This window comes from Ambystoma mexicanum, chromosome 5p (genome assembly GCF_040938575.1).
Source record: "Ambystoma mexicanum isolate Mex_15411 chromosome 5p, UKY_AmexF1_1, whole genome shotgun sequence".
Classification (NCBI taxonomy): Eukaryota; Metazoa; Chordata; class Amphibia; order Caudata; family Ambystomatidae; genus Ambystoma; species Ambystoma mexicanum.
This window is the reverse complement of record NC_090930.1, coordinates 1,349,970,961-1,349,994,411: the sequence shown is the minus strand read 5'-3', so window position 1 is coordinate 1,349,994,411 and position 23,451 is coordinate 1,349,970,961. Positions and strand designations below refer to the sequence as shown.

Here is a 23,451-nt window from a genome sequence, read left to right as displayed (position 1 = left end):
AAATCACCGTTTGAATAGTACCCAAGGTTTTTTTTTTTATATAAAATGGGATGCAAATTGTACATTTTAAAGAATATTTACTGAGCAACACTGGTCAAAACTATTATCTGCATAGTGAAGTAACTCATCACCAGTGCCATGGAAGTGGTTTCAAGTGGAATTGATATATAGTTTGCAAAAGAAGCATTATGAAAGAAATACCCTTTTAAAAACTATTATATTGGACATTTCCTTTGATCGGAGGTCAACTGACAGCTCCGCCCCCTAAACCCCGCCTCCTCGGACACCAGCCCCCCCCCACCCCCCAAATTCTGCCCTTACCGCACCTTTGTGGGATTCCCCACCAATTTTTTTCCATTTCTACCACTGCTCACATGTGCTAACTGTCATGTGTAAACTGATAATAGGCTCTGGGTCTATGGCACATGACTAGATGCAGGCGGAGCTAAGGGGCTGGAAACATAGAAACATAGCCTTTTCCTGTGAATGACTTCAGAAGCTGACACTGCACAGTCTCCATCAAACCAGATAAATCACAGCTGCACAGGGGTATACACCGTGTCGGAAAATAATTCCAGTGTTTGTCAGCTACGGATTGCACGAGGAAATCCAGGTGAGCAGTACAATGTTAAACGCATTGTGCATAGGCGCATTACAAATACCCAAAAAATAAATAAATACAGGTGTCCAGGATAAATCAAGCAAATTGTTGGGCAACCTGTGTGCCTTTAAGGCCCAGGGGATCCACCAGGCGGGAGGAAAGGGAGGAGTCGGGGCTTTTGAGAAACGTCAGTTCCTATAGTGTATATGTAACCAGTCCAAACGCAATAAAGAAAGTTCATGTTCCAGCTGTGTCGCGTCCTGTTATTTAGATGTTCAAACTCCCAACACAAATTATCTCAAAAACGACCGTGGTTGTGACCGGAAGAGCCTTGGGGTTGTTTCTGAACCACTTCCATAATCGTGCGGCACGACTGTAATATTTGGTATCCCATACCGATCCGGTATCCCCTGTCTTCGGCTGTCTTCGTAGATCGCAGACCAAAGTAGGAGATTTCCGAGCCTCGGTATGGGATACCAAATGTTGCATAACACCGGCATAACGCCCGAGTTCTATACAGCCACGGTGAAACTCTCTTAAAACTCGCTACTTTCCCTTATCAAAACTCGCTACTTTCCCCTCTCAAAATTTCTACTTTCCCCTCTCAACTGGAGTGCACGCAATTCCAGGTTGTCTCATCATACTTTCCCCTCTCAACTGGAGTGCACGCAATTCCAGGTTGTCTCATCATATCGCATTTTAACACAAGAAAAACGGCAGAATCATTACAGATGCAGGGAACTCAACTTTTAGAGCCCTGTCCAGGCACTCTGGGGTAAAATATATGCACATCTCCTGATTTGCTTATGGATTGCACCAACAGAAATTACTTCACAGAAAGCACATTGCAAGAAGCCAAGTGGCAAATAATTTTGTGAGGCAAAATACCTAAGATGCACTGTTATATATGGAGCAAGTAAGGCTTTAAAAAAAAAAAATAACAGCATCATATATTAACACATAAGCTTTGAAGTGAATCACTTACAGAGCTGCAGATAACACAGTCTGATTAAATGATCTGCCCAGGATCACACACTTCACACACTTTGGTTAAAATAGTGAAACCGGGATGTGGACAATTTAAGCAACTGAGCACATCTTCAGTCATTATTTCATAAGCATGCAGCATTATGCAAACCTCTCACACCTGATCACTTCCTGCCATGTACATTTCTAAAGGGACAAAAGTCCCTGCTAATAGTCCCCCCTCCCTCCCATCAGTGCCTAATGGCTCACATTGAAATGCTCTGTTGACACAGAGCAACTTGAGAGACCCTCTGCTGCTGCCCTGAGCTCCTTGGGACATTGTCCTGCCAGAGGTTTCGGAAAGGGTAAGGTGTCCTGCTGCCAGGAAAATTACTGTGTTGAGCAGGAGTTACTCAGCACACATTGTCCTGCCAGCGGGACACCTTTCCCATTGGGTACCCTCGTTGAGGTGCCGAACGGGAGGGGTGGCCCAATGACGAAATTCCCGGTCAGGCTCTAAAAAGAGCCTGTGGGGTGGCAGCTTGGCCCCCCCACTCCCGCGGCTCGGTACGCCACTGTTACTTGATCAGTCAGCCAAACTGCTTTGAGTTAAATGAAACTTAGTTGGTTATATGGTTATTTGTAGCTTAAAAAATCACAGCTGCCAACACTTAGTGGTTTATATAATTAGTAGCTTAATAAATCACAGCTGCCAACAGTGATGGAAATGACTACACAAACTATGGCTGGAAATTGAAAAAAATACTCCGGAATACTACCTCCTTAGGGAAATTGACCCGATAGATGGGTTCACTGTAGAGGGTGTGGCGTAGCGGCGCAGTCATCATGGCAGGCACGTAAAACACATACAAATAATATTTCATTTTACAGGGTTGACATGAAACGCAGATAAATCACACAATAAACCAGACTGACAATATGTATATATATTACACATCTCTTAGCATAGTGGGAGAATTTGTGGTGTTTCCCATTTAAGAACATGTATTGTCCCTCTAAGGATGTGTCATGACGGCCTCATACCTGACTGGGAAAAGAAGGAGCCTGCGCACGCACGTGCAATACCACGGTGGTAGACTAAATGTAATGGCACTCTGTATCTGTGTCTCATTGTGTTGGGCCTGCAAGCCTACCATGTGTGATCACAGGCCTGCGGCCCTGCTAGTCTGGGTGCAGTCTGGGTGCCCCAGACAAGCATGTGTAACCTGGGTGTCTCCAGGCCACTGGCCCTCTGTGTGATCGCAGAGCAGCTGCTTGTCCGGGAGCTATCCCCTTAAAAAAACAGGTGGGATAGCTTCCAGAAGGAGGCATAGTGTAGACAAACGATGTACTCCCCCCTGCAATGCAAGGGATAGTTCAAGCAGTGCGTTGTTAAATGTTACCCCTCAAAATCAAGGGGATACCAAATATTACAACCCTATATCAGCTGTAATATTTGGTATCCCCTTCAGAAAAAGAATGGGATGGCTTCCAGAAGCTGTCAGAGTGTAGGCTTATGATGTACTCCCCTCCCCAATGAAAGGGATAGTTCAAGCAGTGCGTTGTTAAATGTTACCCCTCAACATCAAGGGGATACCAAATATTACAACCCTATATTAGCTATAATATTTGGTATCCCCTTCAAAAAACAGGTGGGATAGCTTCCAGAAGGAGGCATAGTGTAGACAAACAATGTACTCCCCCCTGCAATGCAAGGGATAGTTCAAGTAGTGCGTTGTTAAATGTTACCCCTCAAAATCAAGGGGATACCAAATATTACAACCCTATATTAGCTGTAATATTTGGTATCCCCTTCAAAAAAAGGATGGGATGGCTTCCAGAAGCTGTCACAGTGTAGGCTTATGATGTACTCCCCTCCCCAATGCAAGGGATAGTTCAAGCAGTGCGTTGTTAAATGTTACCCCTCAAAATCAAGGGGATACCAAATATTACAACCCTATATCAGCTGTAATATTTGGTATCCCCTTTAAAAAAAGGATGGGATGGCTTCCAGAAGCTGACACAGTGAAGGCTAATGATGTACTCCCCTCCCCAATGCAAGGGACAGTTCAAGCAGTGCATTGTTAAATGTTACCCCTCATAATCAAGGGGATACCAAATATTACAACCCTATATTAGCTGTAATATTTGGTATCCCCTTAAAAAAACAGGTGGGATAGCTTCCAGAAGGAGGCATAGTGTAGACAAACGATGTACTCCCCCCTGCAATGCAAGGGATAGTTCAAGCAGTGCTTTGTTAAATGTTACCCCTCAACATCAGGGGGATACCAAATATTACAACCCTATATCAGCTGTAATATTTGGTATCCCCTTCAAAAAAGGATGGGATGGCTTCGAGAAGCTGACACAGTGAAGGCTTATGATGTACTCCCCTCCCCAATGCAAGGGATAGTTCAAGCAGTGCGTTGTTAAATGTTACCCCTCAAAATCAAGGGGATACCAAATATTACAACCCTAGATCAGCTGTAATATTTGGTATCCCCTTCAAAAAAAGGATGGGATGGCTTCCAGAAGCTGACACAGTGAAGGCTAATGATGTACTCCCCTCCCCAATGCAACGGATAGTTCAAGCAGTGCGTTTTTAAATGTTACCCCTCAAAATCAAGGGGATACCAAATATTACAACCCTATATTAGCTGTAATATTTGGTATCCCCTTCAAAAAAAGGATGGGATGGCTTCCAGAAGCTGTCACAGTGTAGGCTTATGATGTACTCCCCTCCCCAATGCAAGGGATAGTTCAAGCAGTGCGTTGTTAAATGTTACCCCTCAAAATCAAGGGGATACCAAATATTACAACCCTATATCAGCTGTAATATTTGGTATCCCCTTCAAAAAAAGGATGGGATGGCTTCCAGAAGCTGACACAGTGAAGGCTAATGATGTACTCCCCTCCCCAATGCAAGGGATAGTTCAAGCAGTGCATTGTTAAATGTTACCCCTCATAATCAAGGGGATACCAAATATTACAACCCTATATTAGCTGTAATATTTGGTATCCCCTTAAAAAAACAGGTGGGATAGCTTCCAGAAGGAGGCATAGTGTAGACAAACGATGTACTCCCCCCTGCAATGCAAGGGATAGTTCAAGCAGTGCTTTGTTAAATGTTACCCCTCAACATCAGGGGGATACCAAATATTACAACCCTATATCAGCTGTAATATTTGGTATCCCCTTCAAAAAAGGATGGGATGGCTTCGAGAAGCTGACACAGTGAAGGCTTATGATGTACTCCCCTCCCCAATGCAAGGGATAGTTCAAGCAGTGCTTTGTTAAATGTTACCCCTCAACATCAGGGGGATACCAAATATTACAACCCTATATCAGCTGTAATATTTGGTATCCCCTTCAAAAAAGGATGGGATGGCTTCCAGAAGCTGTCACAGTGTAGGCTTATGATGTACTCCCCTCCCCAATGCAAGGGATAGTTCAAGCAGTGCGTTGTTAAATGTTACCCCTCAAAATCAAGGGGATACCAAATATTACAACCCTAGATCAGCTGTAATATTTGGTATCCCCTTCAAAAAAGGATGGGATGGCTTCCAGAAGCTGACACAGTGAAGGCTAATGATGTACTCCCCTCCCCAATGCAACAGATAGTTCAAGCAGTGCGTTTTTAAATGTTACCCCTCAAAATCAAGGGGATACCAAATATTACAACCCTATATTAGCTGTAATATTTGGTATCCCCTTCACAAAAAGGATGAGATGGCTTCCAGAAGCTGTCACAGTGTAGGCTTATGATGTACTCCCCTCCCCAATGCAAGGGATAGTCCAAGCAGTGCGTTGTTAAATGTTACCCCTCAACATCAAGGGGATACCGAATATTACAACCCTATATTAGCTGTAATATTTGGTATCCCCTTAAAAAAACAGGTGGGATAGCTTCCAGAAGGAGGCATAGTGTAGACAAATGATGTACTCCCCCCTGCAATGCAAGGGATAGTTCAAGCAGTGCGTTGTTAAATGTTACCCCTCAAAATCAAGGGGATACCAAATATTACAACCCTATATCAGCTGTAATATTTGGTATCCCCTTCAGAAAAAGAATGGGATGGCTTCCAGAAGCTGTCAGAGTGTAGGCTTATGATGTACTCCCCTCCCCAATGCAAGGGATAGTTCAAGCAGTGCGTTGTTAAATGTTACCCCTCAAAATCAAGGGGATACCAAATATTACAACCCTATATCAGCTGTAATATTTGGTATCCCCTTCAAAAAAAGGATGGGATGGCTTCCAGAAGCTGACACAGTGAAGGCTAATGATGTACTCCCTTCCCCAATGCAAGGGATAGTTCAAGCAGTGCATTGTTAAATGTTACCCCTCATAATCAAGGGGATACCAAATATTACAACCCTATATTAGCTGTAATATTTGGTATCCCCTTAAAAAAACAGGTGGGATAGCTTCCAGAAGGAGGCATAGTGTAGACAAACGATGTACTCCCCCCTGCAATGCAAGGGATAGTTCAAGCAGTGCTTTGTTAAATGTCACCCCTCAACATCAGGGGGATACCAAATATTACAACCCTATATCAGCTGTAATATTTGGTATCCCCTTCAAAAAAGGATGGGATGGCTTCGAGAAGCTGACACAGTGAAGGCTTATGATGTACTCCCCTCCCCAATGCAAGGGATAGTTCAAGCAGTGCGTTGTTAAATGTTACCCCTCAAAATCAAGGGGATACCAAATATTACAACCCTAGATCAGCTGTAATATTTGGTATCCCCTTCAAAAAAAGGATGGGATGGCTTCCAGAAGCTGACACAGTGAAGGCTAATGATGTACTCCCCTCCCCAATGCAACGGATTGTTCAAGCAGTGCGTTTTTAAATGTTACCCCTCAAAATCAAGGGGATACCAAATATTACAACCCTATATTAGCTGTAATATTTGGTATCCCCTTCACAAAAAGGATGAGATGGCTTCCAGAAGTTGTCACAGTGTAGGCTTATGATGTACTCCCCTCCCCAATGCAAGGGATAGTTCAAGCAGTGCGTTGTTAAATGTTACCCCTCAACATCAAGGGGATACCGAATATTACAACCCTATATTAGCTGTAATATTTGGTATCCCCTTAAAAAAACAGGTGGGATAGCTTCCAGAAGGAGGCATAGTGCAGACAAACGATGTACTCCCCCCTGCAATGCAAGGGATAGTTCAAGCAGTGTTTTGTTAAATGTTACCCCTCAACATCAGGGGGATACCAAATATTACAACCCTATATCAGCTGTAATATTTGGTATCCCCTTCAAAAAAAGGATGGGATGGCTTCCAGAAGCTGACACAGTGAAGGCTAATGATGTACTCCCCTCCCCAATGCAAGGGATAGTTCAAGCAGTGCATTGTTAAATGTTACCCCTCATAATCAAGGGGATACCAAATATTACAACCCTATATCAGCTGTAATATTTGGTATCCCCTTCAAAAAAAGGATGGGATGGCTTCCAGAAGCTGACACAGTGAAGGCTAATGATGTACTCCCCTCCCCAATGCAACGGATAGTTCAAGCAGTGCGTTTTTAAATGTTACCCCTCAAAATCAAGGGGATACCAAATATTACAACCCTATATCAGCTGTAATATTTGGTATCCCCTTCAAAAAAGGATGGGATGGCTTCGAGAAGCTGACACAGTGAAGGCTTATGATGTACTCCCCTCCCCAATGCAAGGGATAGTTCAAGCAGTGCTTTGTTAAATGTTACCCCTCAACATCAGGGGGATACCAAATATTACAACCCTATATCAGCTGTAATATTTGGTATCCCCTTCAAAAAATGATGGGATGGCTTCCAGAAGCTGTCACAGTGTAGGCTTATGATGTACTCCCCTCCCCAATGCAAGGGATAGTTCAAGCAGTGCGTTGTTAAATGTTACCCCTCAAAATCAAGGGGATACCAAATATTACAACCCTAGATCAGCTGTAATATTTGGTATCCCCTTCAAAAAAAGGATGGGATGGCTTCCAGAAGCTGACACAGTGAAGGCTAATGATGTACTCCCCTCCCCAATGCAACGGATAGTTCAAGCAGTGCGTTTTTAAATGTTAGCCCTCAAAATCAAGGGGATACCAAATATTACAACCCTATACTAGCTGTAATATTTGGTATCCCCTTCACAAAAAGGATGAGATGGCTTCCAGAAGCTGTCACAGTGTAGGCTTATGATGTACTCCCCTCCCCAATGCAAGGGATAGTTCAAGCAGTGCGTTGTTAAATGTTACCCCTCAACATCAAGGGGATACCGAATATTACAACCCTATATTAGCTGTAATATTTGGTATCCCCTTAAAAAAACAGGTGGGATAGCTTCCAGAAGGAGGCATAGTGTAGACAAACGATGTACTCCCCCCTGCAATGCAAGGGATAGTTCAAGCAGTGCGTTGTTAAATGTTACCCCTCAAAATCAAGGGGATACCAAATATTACAACCCTATATCAGCTGTAATATTTGGTATCCCCTTCAGAAAAAGAATGGGATGGCTTCCAGAAGCTGTCAGAGTGTAGGCTTATGATGTACTCCCCTCCCCAATGAAAGGGATAGTTCAAGCAGTGCGTTGTTAAATGTTACCCCTCAACATCAAGGGGATACCAAATATTACAACCCTATATTAGCTGTAATATTTGGTATCCCCTTCAAAAAAAGGATGGGATGGCTTGGAAGCAGATAATATCCATTTCAGCCAAGCTTATATTTGGAGCTCATTCACCTCTGCCCATTTGCTATAGTCAAGTTCATTGTACCTTGAGTTCCTTTCTGGTTCACTGATGTTTAGGTGTTTCTTTGGCACTTGCTAGTCAATGTAGATGTGCCCACACTTCATGCACTGGTATGGGCATTTTGCATTTTGGGTGTTGAAGAGGGATGTGGCCTCACTGTGTATCAGTGGGCTGCATTCATCACTCGTGCACTCAATGGTAGATATATTTTTCCCTTCTAAGGTACGGCCACCTACCTGCACACATATGCAATCACCCGCTACCAGATCGCACATCACTTCTGCCACTAGAATGCAGCTAAGTACCGTGATAAAATCTTTGGTCTTGCAGGACACATAATCAGTCTCCTTGACTCCCATACTCTCTGACAGCCATCACATCACCCACCCACAAGCCTGTTCTACTTGTGTTGCTAGCATGGATTTAGCCACCCCACCAACCTTCTTATGGGCTAAAATGCACACATGCATTGAATGTCACTGGGACCAATCGCAGATACCTCAGACTTAGGTCCTCCAAGGTCATGCACCTACAGTGCTTTGAAGCTATACCAATGGCACAAAGCCGCTATACAAATGTCACACCACATTACTATGCTACATGTACATCGAGGGGGCAAAGTGTAGCTGGTGAAACAGAACAGTGTCCTGTTGATGTGCAGCTGAGTGTGGTCCAACAGGAAGCCATGGAAGAGGCTACTGCCTGGATTCAATGGCAGTACTCACTGGTGTTCATGTTGAAGGAAGACATCTGCCACGTGTGCTTCATGGTGGAGGCAGGCCAGAGGAGGACGGGGGCATAGGCCAGAGGAGGACGGGGGCATATTAGCGGGTACTGCTTTGAGTTAGAGTAACGAGCGGCAGTTTTTCCAGGGTGTGTGGGGGCTGCTTTGAGTTTGGAATTTGGGGTGCGGTTTAAACGGGGTACTGGGACGAGGACTGCGAGTCACAAGAGAGGAGTGGATGTAATGGTGATTGTTTGTAAATAATCCTTGTTTACTTTTTAACATGGGGTGGGTCTGGCGCAAAGGTTGTTTGACACAGCTAATTTTTGCTTGCCGTGGAGACATGTTGTGGACTTTCCAGGCCCAACACGTTCTTCTTTGCGCTGCAGGTTTCTTTGCGCTATTGAATCTTTGAATCTGCTCCCCACGCTATTCTTTTCGTCCATGCAATGATCTTTCTTGCGCAAAGTTGTTAGCGCAGATTTAGTGCTTTTTTTGTAAATTAGGCCCATGGACTCCTACTGCAAGTACCATATTCTAAACGTACAATGCTGAAGTGAAATTGGCAGGAAACAAATATTACAAATATTGAACAGTGGTAACTTATGCCATTGCCTGCAGGTAATGTCAAGGATTTATATACTCCATTCCAAACCAAGACACAACATAACTTCAAACTTTATTTTACAAATACTTATTATGTACATGAAAACTGCAAGTAGCATTCACTTTCTTTTCTTTACTTTACTCTTAAACATGACAAGTATATAGTCTGCAAATTGAGGACCAAGTTGGAGCAGCTCATTTTGAAAGTGCTTCTTCCCACAAAAAACATATGCAGCAAATCCACATTAATGTCAATGCTGCTGAGTACTGGCAGTCCAGAAAAGGCATGGGTATCATACAATCACTTTAAACCCAGTCACATACAGAGGCACCCATGGTGGCATAGAGGCTTTCACATAACCTACGGGTTATCACTTCTTTGGCATCTCCTATAGCATCTGTAGCACAGAAATGTTGAACACTCATCAGCTGGTCTTTGTTCTTTGTCAGTACAGGCCAAGTGGAACCATAGATTGCAGGTATCACACGCAATCTAAACAAAATATGAACAGTAGTTTAGGATTCAAGTAACGTTAAATGCGGTCAGCATCACTACATATGGCAATAGTTATTAAAATACTGTATTTATGAAATCAACGGTAAAGAACATTAATTGAAATGAAAGAAAAATAACAGATTACCAACTATGTATGTGAATGCCAGGCCTTCAAATCAAAACACTAACAGTTTTACATAGAATAATTTCCACATAGTTGTGTGTCGAATTGTAAATTATTGCAGCCTTGGTGTTCAATACATTGAATATACATATATACAATGTGCAATGTGACGGATCGCAGAATTCAGTCACTTCTCCACAGTGGGGAGCCTTTCCCGGTGAGGCTAGGGAGGTGAGCTTGCTATGAGATACCCACCTTAGTGGTAGAGGCAAGCGAAACTTCACCGTAAGAGAGCCCCACCCCTTGGGGAGTAAAACTCCCATGGGGTGTAGAAACCTTTTATCTATGTGTGAAGAAAAATGAGTACACTACTGTGAAGAAGACCGTCCGAGTAATGCAAAGTACTCCGATAATATAGAGATGTTTGACGCTCTGCCGGGGAAAGCCTAGCTATGCGAGATAAATCCTGTTGGGGAGAAAAGCCCAGGAGATTTGAATTAGCTGTGCAAGGAAAGCTGAACCAGACCGGGCCACGCAGCCTCCAAGCATTTACACAAAGTGGCGAGTGAAGGCGACATGAGAAAAGGCTGAAGTGAGAATAACTGAGGCAAGGAGACATCAGACAAGTTAGAGTCCATGGAGGATGCGTGACCGGGAGTTGGTGGAGTGCGACGTCCAATGTTCTCATAAGACTACTTGTGACTTAGCCAATCTTTGAAATAACAGTTAGGAATGAAAACAAAACACTGAAAATCATATGTATTACCCAATTTTGCACCCCATCACTCTGTCCATCAACGGTCGAAGTAACCTCTGCACAAATGTGGCACAGATTACTCATGTCATCTGTAAGAAGTCATAAAAATACAGTTTACTATGTGTACATGAAATATTGTAAATATACAGGCAATTTATATTCACTTTAAAGACACAGTATGGTAAGTTACTTCATGAAAATCACATGAGCACTTGAAGAATGTTGTCCATTAAATTACACGCACAATATACTTCACACATACCAGAGGTACGTTGTATCTTATGGCAGTTTAATCAAAGTTGTTCACACAGGACAATGCAATGTGCATCCTGCAATAATTTTAACAATATCATATAGCCTTTTATCCTGACTTTAAGTGCCAGTAATGACATAATTTTTTAGCGGTAGGGAACCTGCTAAGCTCCAGCTTTTGGATGGACATAAGTCAAGTGCCCCACCGGCAAACTCCTAGTCAGCCCATCTGGTAAAGTGCTGGTATTCATGAAAACTGGAACTTTAATTCCGGACCGCCGAAACTGAATGAGGCCCTTTGATTGCATGCTTACTGCTTATTTTTTCGTTTTCAATATCTTAACAATGTGGTCCAATGTCATTCTCATGACTGTTATGTTGGTGTTTGGTAGGCAAGATTGTATGCAGTGACCCTCAGGGAGACTACGCCAGTCTTGTCCTCTTGGTATTAGGTAACCCACTTATTGGTATAGGTCTGTACTACACAAGTTGGTAGTGTGACTGAACATCCAGGCTTATCTCAAGAGGGTTCAAGGTGATCTGTAGAGCTGTAGCATCAAAATGCACAAATACAAGTATTCAAATAACACTTACACTCAAGGTTTTCTAGTAAAATAATTATTTATGTAATGGTTAGGTTTAGATAAGCATTCTTTAAAAAGGACAATGTGCAACAATAAAAATACACTTCATAACACGTTCTCACAATCAAGATAAGCAAGTAGATATTCGTGAGAGAAGCTTCATACACACTTCCTACACCCTGAGGTGACTTCACTAAGTAGGACAGTATTGGCATTTATATATCACTTTTGTGCTTGGTAAATTCTGAGGTTGGCAGAAAGCAAAGGTTAAAGGAAGGAAAAAGGTTAACAGGTTCTCAGAGCATGTGAGCACTTTCAAATCTTCCAATGAAGTCTAGATAAAAACCTTTACCAGCACTCTTAGTTAAAAACCAATGTCTCACCTATGAGGGACAGTTAGAATCAAAGTCAATGGGACAGAAGAGTCTGCAAGGAGCCAAAACAACCAAAGTCAATTTGGAGCAAAGTCTATGGAGCGGAAGCACTTCTTAGAAAGCAAAAAGTCTTGCACAAAGTTGGAGAGTTTGTTGCAGAAAAGCACTGTTGGGACACGATCGTTTAAACTTTGTCAAACGTTAGAGCTAAAATATCTCTAGAAAGGCAGCTACTGCAAGTCTCAACTGATACAAGCAAGCTACAGACAAAGAGGTAAGTACCCCTGAGTCAGAACAGTACCATAGTTTAAAAGAAGAGGATCCAGCTGGCTTCTATCCTGGTTGCAGACTTGCAGATCCTGGGTTCCTGGGCCTCAGTCGTGGGGACAAGAGGAAGGACGTCTGGAGGACTCCTGCACAGCAGTTTGGAGGTTGGCGGCAGCTATGGGCTCTTTTCAGTTTAGCGGCCCTTTGCGGTTTCAGCTACTGTCAATTAGCACCACCGCAGATCTTGGAGACTGGATGGGCTTCCATCGCTCTCTGAGTCCAGCGGTCTGGTGTGGTGACTCAAGCTTGGGTCGTCCTGCTTCCGGAGAGTCCTCAGGATTTTCCTGGAGCTTCGGTATGGCTTAAAGTCGATGCACTCGACTATGGATTTCTCGACCCTTGGCACTTCGTTCCAGCAGTACAGGGAGTTGGGGAAGGTCTTCCAGCAAAGTTCTTCTTGGGGTTAGCTGGTCTCACCAACCCAAGGGTAGAAGTTGTCCTTTCCAGAGCTGCTCTTGTCGATTAGGAAAAGCAGTTTCAGCACAGCAGCAGGGCTTCACCAGGCAGTTCAACGGTCCAGGAGGATGCAGCAAGCTTCTCTTCACAATTCCTTTGTCGGATGTTTCTTCCAGTGGTGGACTGTCTGTTAAACGGGATATCATATCGTGCCTCCTTTATAGTATATATTGGCCTAAGCCCAGTCGCTCTGCGAAGAAATCCGCGTTGTAAAGTTCTGATTTTAGATCGACTTTGCCGCCATTTTAGGTTCATCCACCATTTTGATTCTCGCTCCAAAGTCACCCTGTGTTCTAAAATGGTGGACAATGTTCTTCTGTTTGTAACATGGCCGACTCGACCTTCGCATTTGGGTTAGTGCCTAAACTGCCCGCAGGCCAAATGTTAGGGTCATGTAATAAGACCTTGTCCTTCGTTGACCTGTGGATTGAGGATTACCTGTGCCAACGAAACCGATCCGTGAGCATATATTAAGCACAATGTTGTTTAAATACTGAATGCGAACATTTGAACTACATTGTATAAAACGTGTACGAAGGCTTAATGTTAAATCCGAAGATACACTGTTCCTATTGTGACCTGTTTGTGTATGAACTAGGAATAACCCATATGCATATAGATGACCAAATTAGTAGTGAACCCGGCACAAACCCCTAACCCGAAGAATGATTGACCTATAGGTGGGCTGGACATCAGATTAGAAATTGTATAAAAGAGCAAATGTTCTGATGTACAGTCCCACTCACTACACACACTGAAAGGCCTGGTATTCGCTGTGATGTACTGAGGGCCAGATAGCTATCCGATACTTTGTTCATTTGAAAACTGTTCAGTTACTTTGAATAAAGATCTGTGAATCTTTATAACCTGTGTTTGGTGTATTTCCTTCGAAGGTACTCGGCCTCGATATTTCCTTTTGCTTTTACATGTCTTCAATACAAGAAGCCTCGCCTTTCATGCAGGTTTCTCCCATTCATGCACAGCCTAGCTGTCACTCACAGCAGGCTGGCTGTCCTATAAGGACATCCAGCCAATAAGGACTGGGTGCATTCAGGTTACGAAGGAGACTAAGGACAGGGAGTTTCGGCACCTCCCTCGCTTCCTTGTTTTGCGTGCAGAGTAAAACCCAAGAGAGACCTCACAAGCAAGAAATGGCAAAAAAAGAAGACTGGGGCCATTTTGACAAAATGGTCACCCATGGGCTGCAGCTGACAATTCAGCCAGCGGTAGAAAAGCACAATGGTAGGAAAATTAATCCACTGCCACAAGCCATTAAAAGTCGTGAGGGTAACATAAAAAAGATATTACATGAGTAAGTAGGAAAAGGAGCTACTAAGTAACCCACCAGCACTCCACGTAAAATGGTGTGTGCTGGACCAAAAGGTAAGTAAAGTCAATTTCACTTCACTATACTTGGGAACTGTAGTTCACCCAAGAAAAGGTATTTAAACCTTCAGAGAAATCTAAAGGATTTCTTTGTGACACTGCACTGAAGGTGCTGTGTGTCGCCATACAAAAAGTATATTCCTATGGAGTTTGTCAGACTACAAAAACAAAGGAAATGCAACTACAAATCAGATCAAAACACATGAGTGAGTGAGAAAAAGGGTGTCACTCGCTCCATGGTTAAAAATAAAAAGTCCTAAAGTCCAGCAAGAGCTGGGGGTCTCTAAGGTTGAAGGGAATTAGCACAGAAATGTAAATTGTCCCTAACAGTGTTTTCCCAAAATCTATGCCCAAAAGTACCAACCATTTATATCTTTTTTTAAAATCCTGGAATGGGGCTTGCATAACAGCCTGAAGTAGCTTTCTATTTCTTCCCTTCCAATTTCAATGGCTTGACAAGTAACAGCTGTTCTGCTTTAAGCAACGCCGCCAGTCTGATGTGCCGATCCTTCAAAGTGCGCTTGGTAAAGCCACGACAGATCTCGCATTCCTCCTCCTTGTGTGTCGGGTGAAGATAATGAAGGCACTTGGAATTCTTGTCCTCCACGTAAACATTCCTCAAACCGCAGCTGGTGCTGAGTTGAAGAGGGAAGCCCCGTCCTTCTTCTCCTCCGACATGGTCCGGTGTAGGCCCGATGGCCTTCTGGAAACTTCGAATGACAAACACTCGGTAAACATCTGAAGATGGCTCACAGAGGAGGGGCTTAGGGAGAGGGCTGTCATTGGCTGGGGGCAGTAGAATCCAGAGCTCAATGATTGGTTTATAGGAGAAAGACAGTTTGTAAACAAAAGTGAAACTGTTTTCTTTTACTGAGGATTCCCAGCCTGAAGACGGTGAATATTCATGAGCATGTGAATCCATGCCAGACCCCATGCTGGAGAATAATTATTTACAACTGAAACCTTGAGTGTAAGTGTTACTTGGTTCCTTGTATTGACTGATTTCATCTGTACAGCTCTACAGCTCACATATACCCTTCTTGAGATAGCCCTGGCTGCTCAGTCACACTACCAACTTGTGGAGTACAGACCTATACCAAAAGGTGGGTTACCTAATACCAAGAAGATAAATCTTGTGTAGTCTCACCCAGTGTGACTACACCAATTCCTACCTAACGGCACCTGATTCATTGAGAGGCGTATGCCTGACACCTCTCTAAACAGACAAGTGTACATCTCAGTAGAACATCTACCAAGTTGAAAATTCTATGCTACATATCTAACCTTAAATGTCGTATGAATGGGTGTGGTACCAAATTGTGGGCTTGTCAATGGAAATTGAAAGTATGACCATTAAGGGTTATAGAGCAAGGAAAGAGCCTAAACTACTGTCGAGACATTTAGAATTGGAAAGTTGAAACTGTCCTGAATACATTTTCTACTCCATTTCATTATATAATATACAGAAGTACTCATAGCACCTAAAAACACATCAGTGTCTTTTAGGTGGTGTAAGAAGTCTAGAACATCACTACTTCTGAGCAACATATGTGCCTTTCATATTATTCACCACAGAATGATGAAATGCTTTGTCAGTGGGATTTCATACAAGCGTAACTTGCATAATCTTGCCCAACAATGAATAGAGCTGCCCATTGCTTAAGTCCTACCCAACAGTTTGTGTGAGTGTGAAAGTGAAACTGTGTTCAAGGAAATGAGTGCGATGGATGGAGCAAGCGTACAAGTGTGTGAGAACAGTTTTGGGCTCTTTCACTTGAAAACATACCGCCACCAAAGCATTAGATAGATAATTTCCTCCAGCATTTTACAGCTGAAGGGTGCTTACATAGCCAATTTGGATTACATTTTCTGTGTGCCGGCGCCTCCCTGAAACCCAACGGCTTTGAAAGCGATCACCAAACAAACACCTTGGTTTGGTATGGTTTTGTTCATTTATATAGCGCCTATACACAGACTAGTGTTTCAAAGCACTCAAGGAGGGTGGGGAACATGGGGAAAAAAACAACTGCAACTCAGAGAACTTGTTTAAATTCTGAGACAATAATAGTCTCCACAGGCAGAGTAAGTGCGTAAAATACATTTAACAGTTTGAGATACAGCAAATAGGCCTGATGGTGATTCTGCAGTTTTACCAGTACAATTGAGGGTGCATACAATGGAGAACAGACAGGCGATCTTCAGGCACAGGGTGCATGGATCGGCTAAGTGCTTAGATGGTCACAGGGATGGGGAGTACCAAGTACACCCGGTCATTGGAGACTGGGGTAAGTGCAGAGAGAGCCAATCTCTTGGGTTATTTCACAAGTGCAGTGAGTGTGGGTGGGATGCAGTGCACTGAGGCAAGTGTGAAAGAAGACTGGCGGGGGTGCCTGCGACCTATGAGACTCCGAGGCACACCAGGCGGCCAGTCAGCAAGCTAGAGGAAGAGCGGGAGAGAGCAGAGAACTAGGTTAGCAGGGTAGTGGGAGAGATTAGGAAGAGGAGAAGAGGAAGTTCTTGAGGAGTTTCTGTAACTTATGAAGATCAGGCTCAAGACGGAGGGCGGCAAGGAGGCTATTCTAGAAGGGAAGCACCTGCTGAGGATAAGGATCTCCCTCCAAATCTCTGCTTGCAGAACCGGCTCACTCGTAGAAGGTTGGAGGTAGATGAGCAGAGGGCTCGTGAGGGACAGTATTTAGGAAAGCTGCATTGCAGGTAGGTAGGTCCCAGGTCCCAGAAAGCCTGGTAAACAATGCAGAGGGTCTTGACCTTGATCCTTGCAGCCACAGGGAGCCAGTGACGGGATTGCAGCGGCAGAGAGATGCGGTTCCTGGTCTTGAGGCAAAGGATAAGTCTTGCGGTTCTATTCTGGATGAGTTGCAGACGGCGAGGGGCAGAAGGGAGTTTGAGGAAGAGGCTGTTGCAATAGTCCAGCCAAGAGAGAACCAGTGCTCTGGAGACAGTGCGCTGCTGGGGGAAAGTGAGGAAAGGTAAAGTACCTCTGAGGAGGTGTAGCTGACAGTTAGACTTTTTACAGATGTCCTGAATGTGAGAGGAGAAGGAGAGAGGAGTCAAAAATGACCCCAAGGTTTCTTGCCTCGCAGGTGGGTGCGGGCGCAGGACCAAGGGAGGCCGGCCACAGTGAAAGTGGGAAAGCGGGAGCAGGGGTCCCAATGCGAACGATCTCAATCTTACTGGAGTTGAGGCAGAGGTCGTTTGCAGCACACAATGACTGATTAGCGGACAGACATTCAGATATGAGCTGAAGAGTAGGTGGCGGCTGAGGGTAGCCTGAAAGATAGTTATGTGTCATCCTCGTAACACTGGATGTTAGAGGTGAAAGTGACAATCACACGTGCCAAGGCAACCATATAGACATTGAAGAACCAGGGGGATGCCATATGTTGATAGAGCTATAGTCGAGAGAAACATTATGAGTTCAGCCTGGAATGGGCGGTCGGAGAGAAAGGAGGTTAACCATGCCACAGCCTGACCTGTGAATCCCAGGGTGTCACGGAGACGTGCGATCAGGATGTTGTGGTTAACCGTGTCAAAGGCAGAGGAGAGGTCAAGGAGAATGAGGACAGAGGGAGTGTTAGTGTCAGGATTTCAGAGCACATCTTCACGGGTGTTCAGAAGAACAGTTTCCATGCCTCTGGAGGCTCTAATGCCAGACTGATGGTCATGGAAGCAACCAATAGATTCAGTGTGGAGGGTCAGCTGAGAGATAGCCAACTCCTCCAGGAGTTTGCCCAGGAAAGGAGTGATGGAGATAGGGCGGTAGTTTGTCAAAATGTAGGGGTCAGCATAGGAGTTTCTGACCAGCGGGTGCACAGGGCAGGGGCTAAGGGCAGTTGGAAAACTTCCAGTGGAAAAGGAGAGACTGCAGAGCTCAGCCAAGACTGGGGCGAGGGAGTCAATATTGTCTTTAATGGTTTTTTAGGGACAGGGTCCACCTCTTTGGATGAAGCCTTCATAGATCGGACTTATCTGGTCACCTCATCAGGTGTGATGGATGAGAGAAGAGATGGTAAGTAGAGGGGGGCCAAGGGAGGCTCTGGTATTGGTGTATGCAGTGGCGTAGAAGAGAGGGTGGAAAGGATGTCTTGGGTTTTTGTGGTGAAGTGTGAAGCCACAGCCGAGCAAAGGTCCTGGGTTGTTGTGACAGAAAGAGGCTTCTGCAGGATTGACCAGTTCCTTGCAGACTTTGAAAAGGTTGGCCGTGTTGTTTGATGCCGCAGAGATGCAGGCTTGAATAAAGACTCTTTTTTTGGAGCGGATGCAGAGTCAATATTGCCTTTAAAGGAGGCGGCAGGGCAGTTTGTCAGATAGTTTAATAGACACGTTCCATTTCCGCTGAGCTGCCATACTGTTGCGTTTTAGGGCAGCCAGGTCAGAGTCTTACCAAGAGTTGCACTTTTTGGAAGGCTTCAGTCGGACCCTCATGACAGGGGCAAGAGTGTCAAGAGTGTTGGAGATAGAGAGATTGAGGTTAGCGAGGGCTGTCTCAGGGTGGGAGTTAGCCAAAGGAATGGGTGGAGGACAGTAGGTTAAGGCAAAGGCAGCCAATGTCACTTTTTTCATGGGTCTGGTGACTTTGAAGCCAAGTGTCTGTGCCGGGTGTGTTGCAGCAAGAGGAGAGGAGGGCTTCAGGTGTGTTGAGAGAAGAGTGGTCAGTCCAAGAGAGGGAGGTAGTGAGAGGGATGTCGGTAGAGATGAGAACATCCAAGGTGTGGCCTGCGGTGTGCGTGGCGGTAGAGGGTAGGATAGAGAGGGAGAAAGTCGCAGAGGTTGCAGAATGGACCTGAGGAGTCAGGAGAGTCTAGATGCATGTTCAGATCACCCATTAGCAGGAGGAGGCCCGGTCAGCCCATTCCGAGATGAAGAGAGTGGACTGACCTGATGGCCGATAGGTGGCCATAATGAGAGACAATTTAGGGGAGAGTGAGAGTCTGCAAACTAGGCACCCGAAGGAGGAGTAGGCACGAGTAGGGTTGATGGATACAGGTATCCATTCAGGGAAGATGAGCGATAATCAAGATTCATGAGTTCGAGGAGGTTGCAGATGTCAGACGAGTATTTGACGGCAGAGTGAGTGTTGAGAGTGGCAATGTGGAGCAGCTTGCCATCTTTGAAGATCCCCCACCCCCCAGAGTGGCAAGAGGACAATGGGAATAGTGGAGGTTGGCGAAGGAGCCAAGGCCAACAAGGGAGCTGGGACAATACAGTAGGGCAGGAGCGCCTGTACAGAAGGGGGGGCTTAGAGGGCAAGGAGGCCTGTGTAGAGGAGGAGGAAGGCACAGAAGGGAAGGGAGCCTGTGCAGAGGAGGAGGAGGAAGAAAGGAGGAGGAGTAGGAGGAGGGAACAGAAGGCAAGGGAGCCTGGCCGGAGGGAGAGGTGAGGTTAGAGAGGCGAGGGAGGAGCCTGTCAAGAGAATAAGGTTTGGTTGAGGACCCTGAACCATGATTGTTCCATTGAAAAAGACATTAATGATGACTCTGGAAATGGTGAAGAGGTCAAGAAAAACCTCCCAGCGAGTGCCACCATTAATGGAAGAAGAGGCGATAGACGAGAGAAAGCCAGCAATGTAGTGAGTCCATAGGTCAGGTGCCTTAAGGAAGAAGAGGATGTCAGTGAGAGTCTCTCTGGCGGAAACCGTGATATAGTTGTCTGCAATAGGAAGGCCTGGGGTGGAGCCCAGTATGTCCTTCTTAAGTTTCTTCTGGCCAGATTTAGTGATAGGAGAAGGATATGAGATAGTTAGGAGACCTAGATGGCGACATGGTTGGCTGCAGTGGAGGGGGGAAGACACTTACCAGTGTTGGGCACTGGTGCATTCGGGCGGGTAGGGGATGGGGTGGGTGGCACAAGGGAGGGGGGAGTCAGAGGGTTGCACACCAGCTAATGAAGACACCAAGCAACCCCAAGGCAAAGCTAGCTCGTTCACAGCAGGAAACAGTGAAAACAGAGTGCAGCTACTGAGCAGAGCTAAATTCGGTTTTGGCAAGACACAGTGAAAATGGAATGCAGCAACTGGGCACAGCTAAATTCGGTTTTGGCAAGGCAGGTGAAACCAGAATGCAGCAACTGGGCACAACTAAGTTCAATTTTGGCAAGCAAAATGAAAACAGAATGCAGCAACTGGGCACACCTAAATTCGGTTTTGGCAAGTCAGATATAAACAGAATGCCGCAACTGGGCACTGCTTACCAGTTTATTCTCCTCCTGGTTAAGGCACGTAGTACAGTAGAAAATAACTGTAAAGGAAACCACAGTCTGCACCTTGAAGGGTTTCAGCACAGAGCACTGCTGTATGCAACCAGTGAGGGTAGTACGTCCGTACCTTTCCGTCTAAAAAGAAAGACACACATTTTAGACTGCAAATGCACACACACTTCTGCCAAATAGAACTGACTTAAAAAGTGTAAGGGCCTATAATTGCAAAACCCCATTCAAAACTCTGTGAATTAAACCTTAAATGTGAAAATGTGTGGACGGAGCTCAGTGTGATAAAAGGACTATGTAATCTATGTGTAAAAACTGAACTTTGTATCATGAAATGTTACCTGCGATGTACAGGGGACATGCACTTCCCAAGAGATTGAAAGACAACTGTTATAGCAAAAAGCAAATGTTTTCAATCAATGGACTATGGAGAATATCATTTTAAAGAACAAATTACACCACAGCACTTACACAAAACCCACACCAGGTGTAACTGGTTAGTGATTTGGGGGTGGGAAGATTATAGTCTTTATTTCCTTCAATAAGACACTTTTTTAGGAGATTAAAGACAAGACGAATTATATCACAAAATGAAGCTTCCTACACCCTCACCTGAACTGTAATGAGGTTTATGACCCTCTCAAAGAAGCACTACAATGAACACCCCGCTATAAGAAGGATTGGACTCCTTTCAGCGGTAGAAACATAACCCTGTAACTTTAATAAAAGCTGACTTCTATCCCAAGCTTGCCCCTCTCACAAACACATCATCCACTGTGGTGTCCCAGAAGGATCCTGCACTGCTCCCACGCTATACAATCTCTTTACTAAGCCCCTTTTTGATAGACTGGATGCACTTCGTATCGCATACACTAATTATGCTGATGATACCCAAGTGCTCCTTCCCTTAACCAGTATATATCACCAAGACGCCACAGCATTAAGACTAATCTACTCCACTATCCAAGCATGGATGGCCACTAACGGCCTATGCCTTAACGGGGACAAGACAGAAAACCTCATTCTTGGTAAAAAGGCTACTCTAGCCAAACTAGACTGCCTATACGCCAACTTCACCATAGACAAGTGCACCATCCCAGTCTTATCCTCAGTTAAAACTTTAGTGGTCCACATTGACGCTACCCTCTCTATGAACAAACGAGTTAGAGCCATTGTCTCTGCATCCGTCCTTAGCACGAAACTCATCAACGCTATTAAACCCTTCCTAACCAAGGAAACCTGCCTCTCCATAGCCACCATAGCACCATAGGAGCCAAGCTCGACTATTGTAACGCGCTCCTAGCCAGCACCTCTATGAAAAACGTAAACCGACTCCAAATAACCCAAAACAACTCCCTAAGAGCTGCATTAAGTATCCCCAGGAGAGACCACATCTCACAAGCTAGAAAGTCGGCTCACTGGCTCCCAGTCAAAGACCGCATCACATTCAAAATCCTCACAGCCACTCATGCATTAACTATACTGCACACCCTATCTTTCAGGCACGCTATCCAGATCCACCTCAAGCAGGCCCACAAGATCTAACTACACCGATTTACTCACTGTACCGCCCATTAACAGGGCCAAAGCAGGAGGGATAGGCTTCCCATACATAGCCGCTAAGCTGTGGAATTCACTCCCCACTGCCCTCAGAGCTGAAACCTCTCTCCCTGCCTTTAGAAGAAACCTCAAAACTGTTCTCTTCAACTAACCTGCCTTTCCCTCTCACTCCCTCCCCTCTCCCCTCTCCCCCTCTCTACCCGTTTCCTTAAATTGTTCCATGCACAGTTCACAGCAACTTTGCCTGTTTGTTTCCTGATATGTAACTAAGTGATGTTCATTCTCTGTAACAAGTGCCACAATGCCTCTGTGCTGATGTGCGCTCTACAAATATGAATAAATAAACAAATAAGCTACACTTTAATGAGAACTGTGATCGCAGTGCCTTCCAGAAAGGAAGAAAGGACCAGCACCTCCGAGCAGGTCTGTTTGATGAGGTCTGTCACACTCCTACAGCATGCACGCTCTTTAGCCCAACCACTATAACATTAAGAAAGCTGATTTTTACATCAATTAGTACAGTACTGTGCATGTTAGCCAACAAGAGGGTTGACTTGTTAAATTTGGCTATAACTGCAATTGAGGAACATTTAATTAAATACAACTGCTGTCTGCTTGCCTCACACAGTCATGAGGAGGCCCCACACATTACTGGGCAGGGCTTCAGACTGCATGTAAAAAAAGTAAGCTGCAGAAAGCCTCAACATTTAGAGGTACAAGGCACCTTATGCAGCCATGCTGTCTAATCACCCACCATTTGCACCATCTGTTACCCACACACCCATGCCTGCAGTAATCTAATGTTAATAATTCAGAACAAAACTGCTCATCACAACGGACAACATTCTGTGGGGTGGCTTGCAAATAAACATACAGTTTCAATCAGACAATAGAATACAACTGAATGAAAACTGTCTGGGTAGAATAACTCCACAAGTTACAACAACACTTAATTGCCTGCCAGACAAACACTTTTAATCCCCATACAGACACAATACAAAACATACAGGGGCCTTCTCCTGCCATGAAAAATCCATGACTTCCCACCCACTCCTATTACAAATGAAATATGTGTGATGTGACAAGTACTGTAATCAGGAGATGTTAGGAAAGGAGTAATACCAAGGGAGATAGGCATGCTAATCCCCAACCATGTGCCTTTCCCAGTCACTTACCTGTCTCACTCCTATTCACCAATTTCAGTCTCTTTCCTCAGACTAAATGTTCAGGCTCTCTGCAGCTTATTTTTATACATGCAGTGTGAAGCCCTGCCCAGCA

The 23,451-nt window shown here is 44.7% G+C and overlaps 1 protein-coding gene and 1 long non-coding RNA gene across 3 annotated transcripts in view; one reads left to right on the top strand and one right to left on the bottom strand.

Moving 5' to 3' along the window:
- Positions 1-306: 306 nt before the first annotated feature.
- CMBL (carboxymethylenebutenolidase homolog) overlaps positions 307-23,451 on the top strand; it is a 391,570-nt gene continuing 368,425 nt past the window's right edge. The window contains exon 1 of one of the 2 annotated variants that reach the window (XM_069613746.1): positions 307-613. The gene's annotated coding sequence lies outside the window, so the exon portion shown is untranslated. The remainder of the gene's footprint in view (positions 614-23,451) is intronic. The other variant, XM_069613747.1, reaches the window with a different exon arrangement.
- On the bottom strand, positions 9,694-23,387 carry LOC138481560 (uncharacterized). The gene is made up of 4 exons (XR_011274275.1): positions 23,349-23,387; positions 20,599-20,739; positions 11,019-11,098; positions 9,694-10,125 (listed from the first exon to the last, which is right to left on the bottom strand). It is a non-coding gene; the product is annotated as an uncharacterized lncRNA (long non-coding RNA).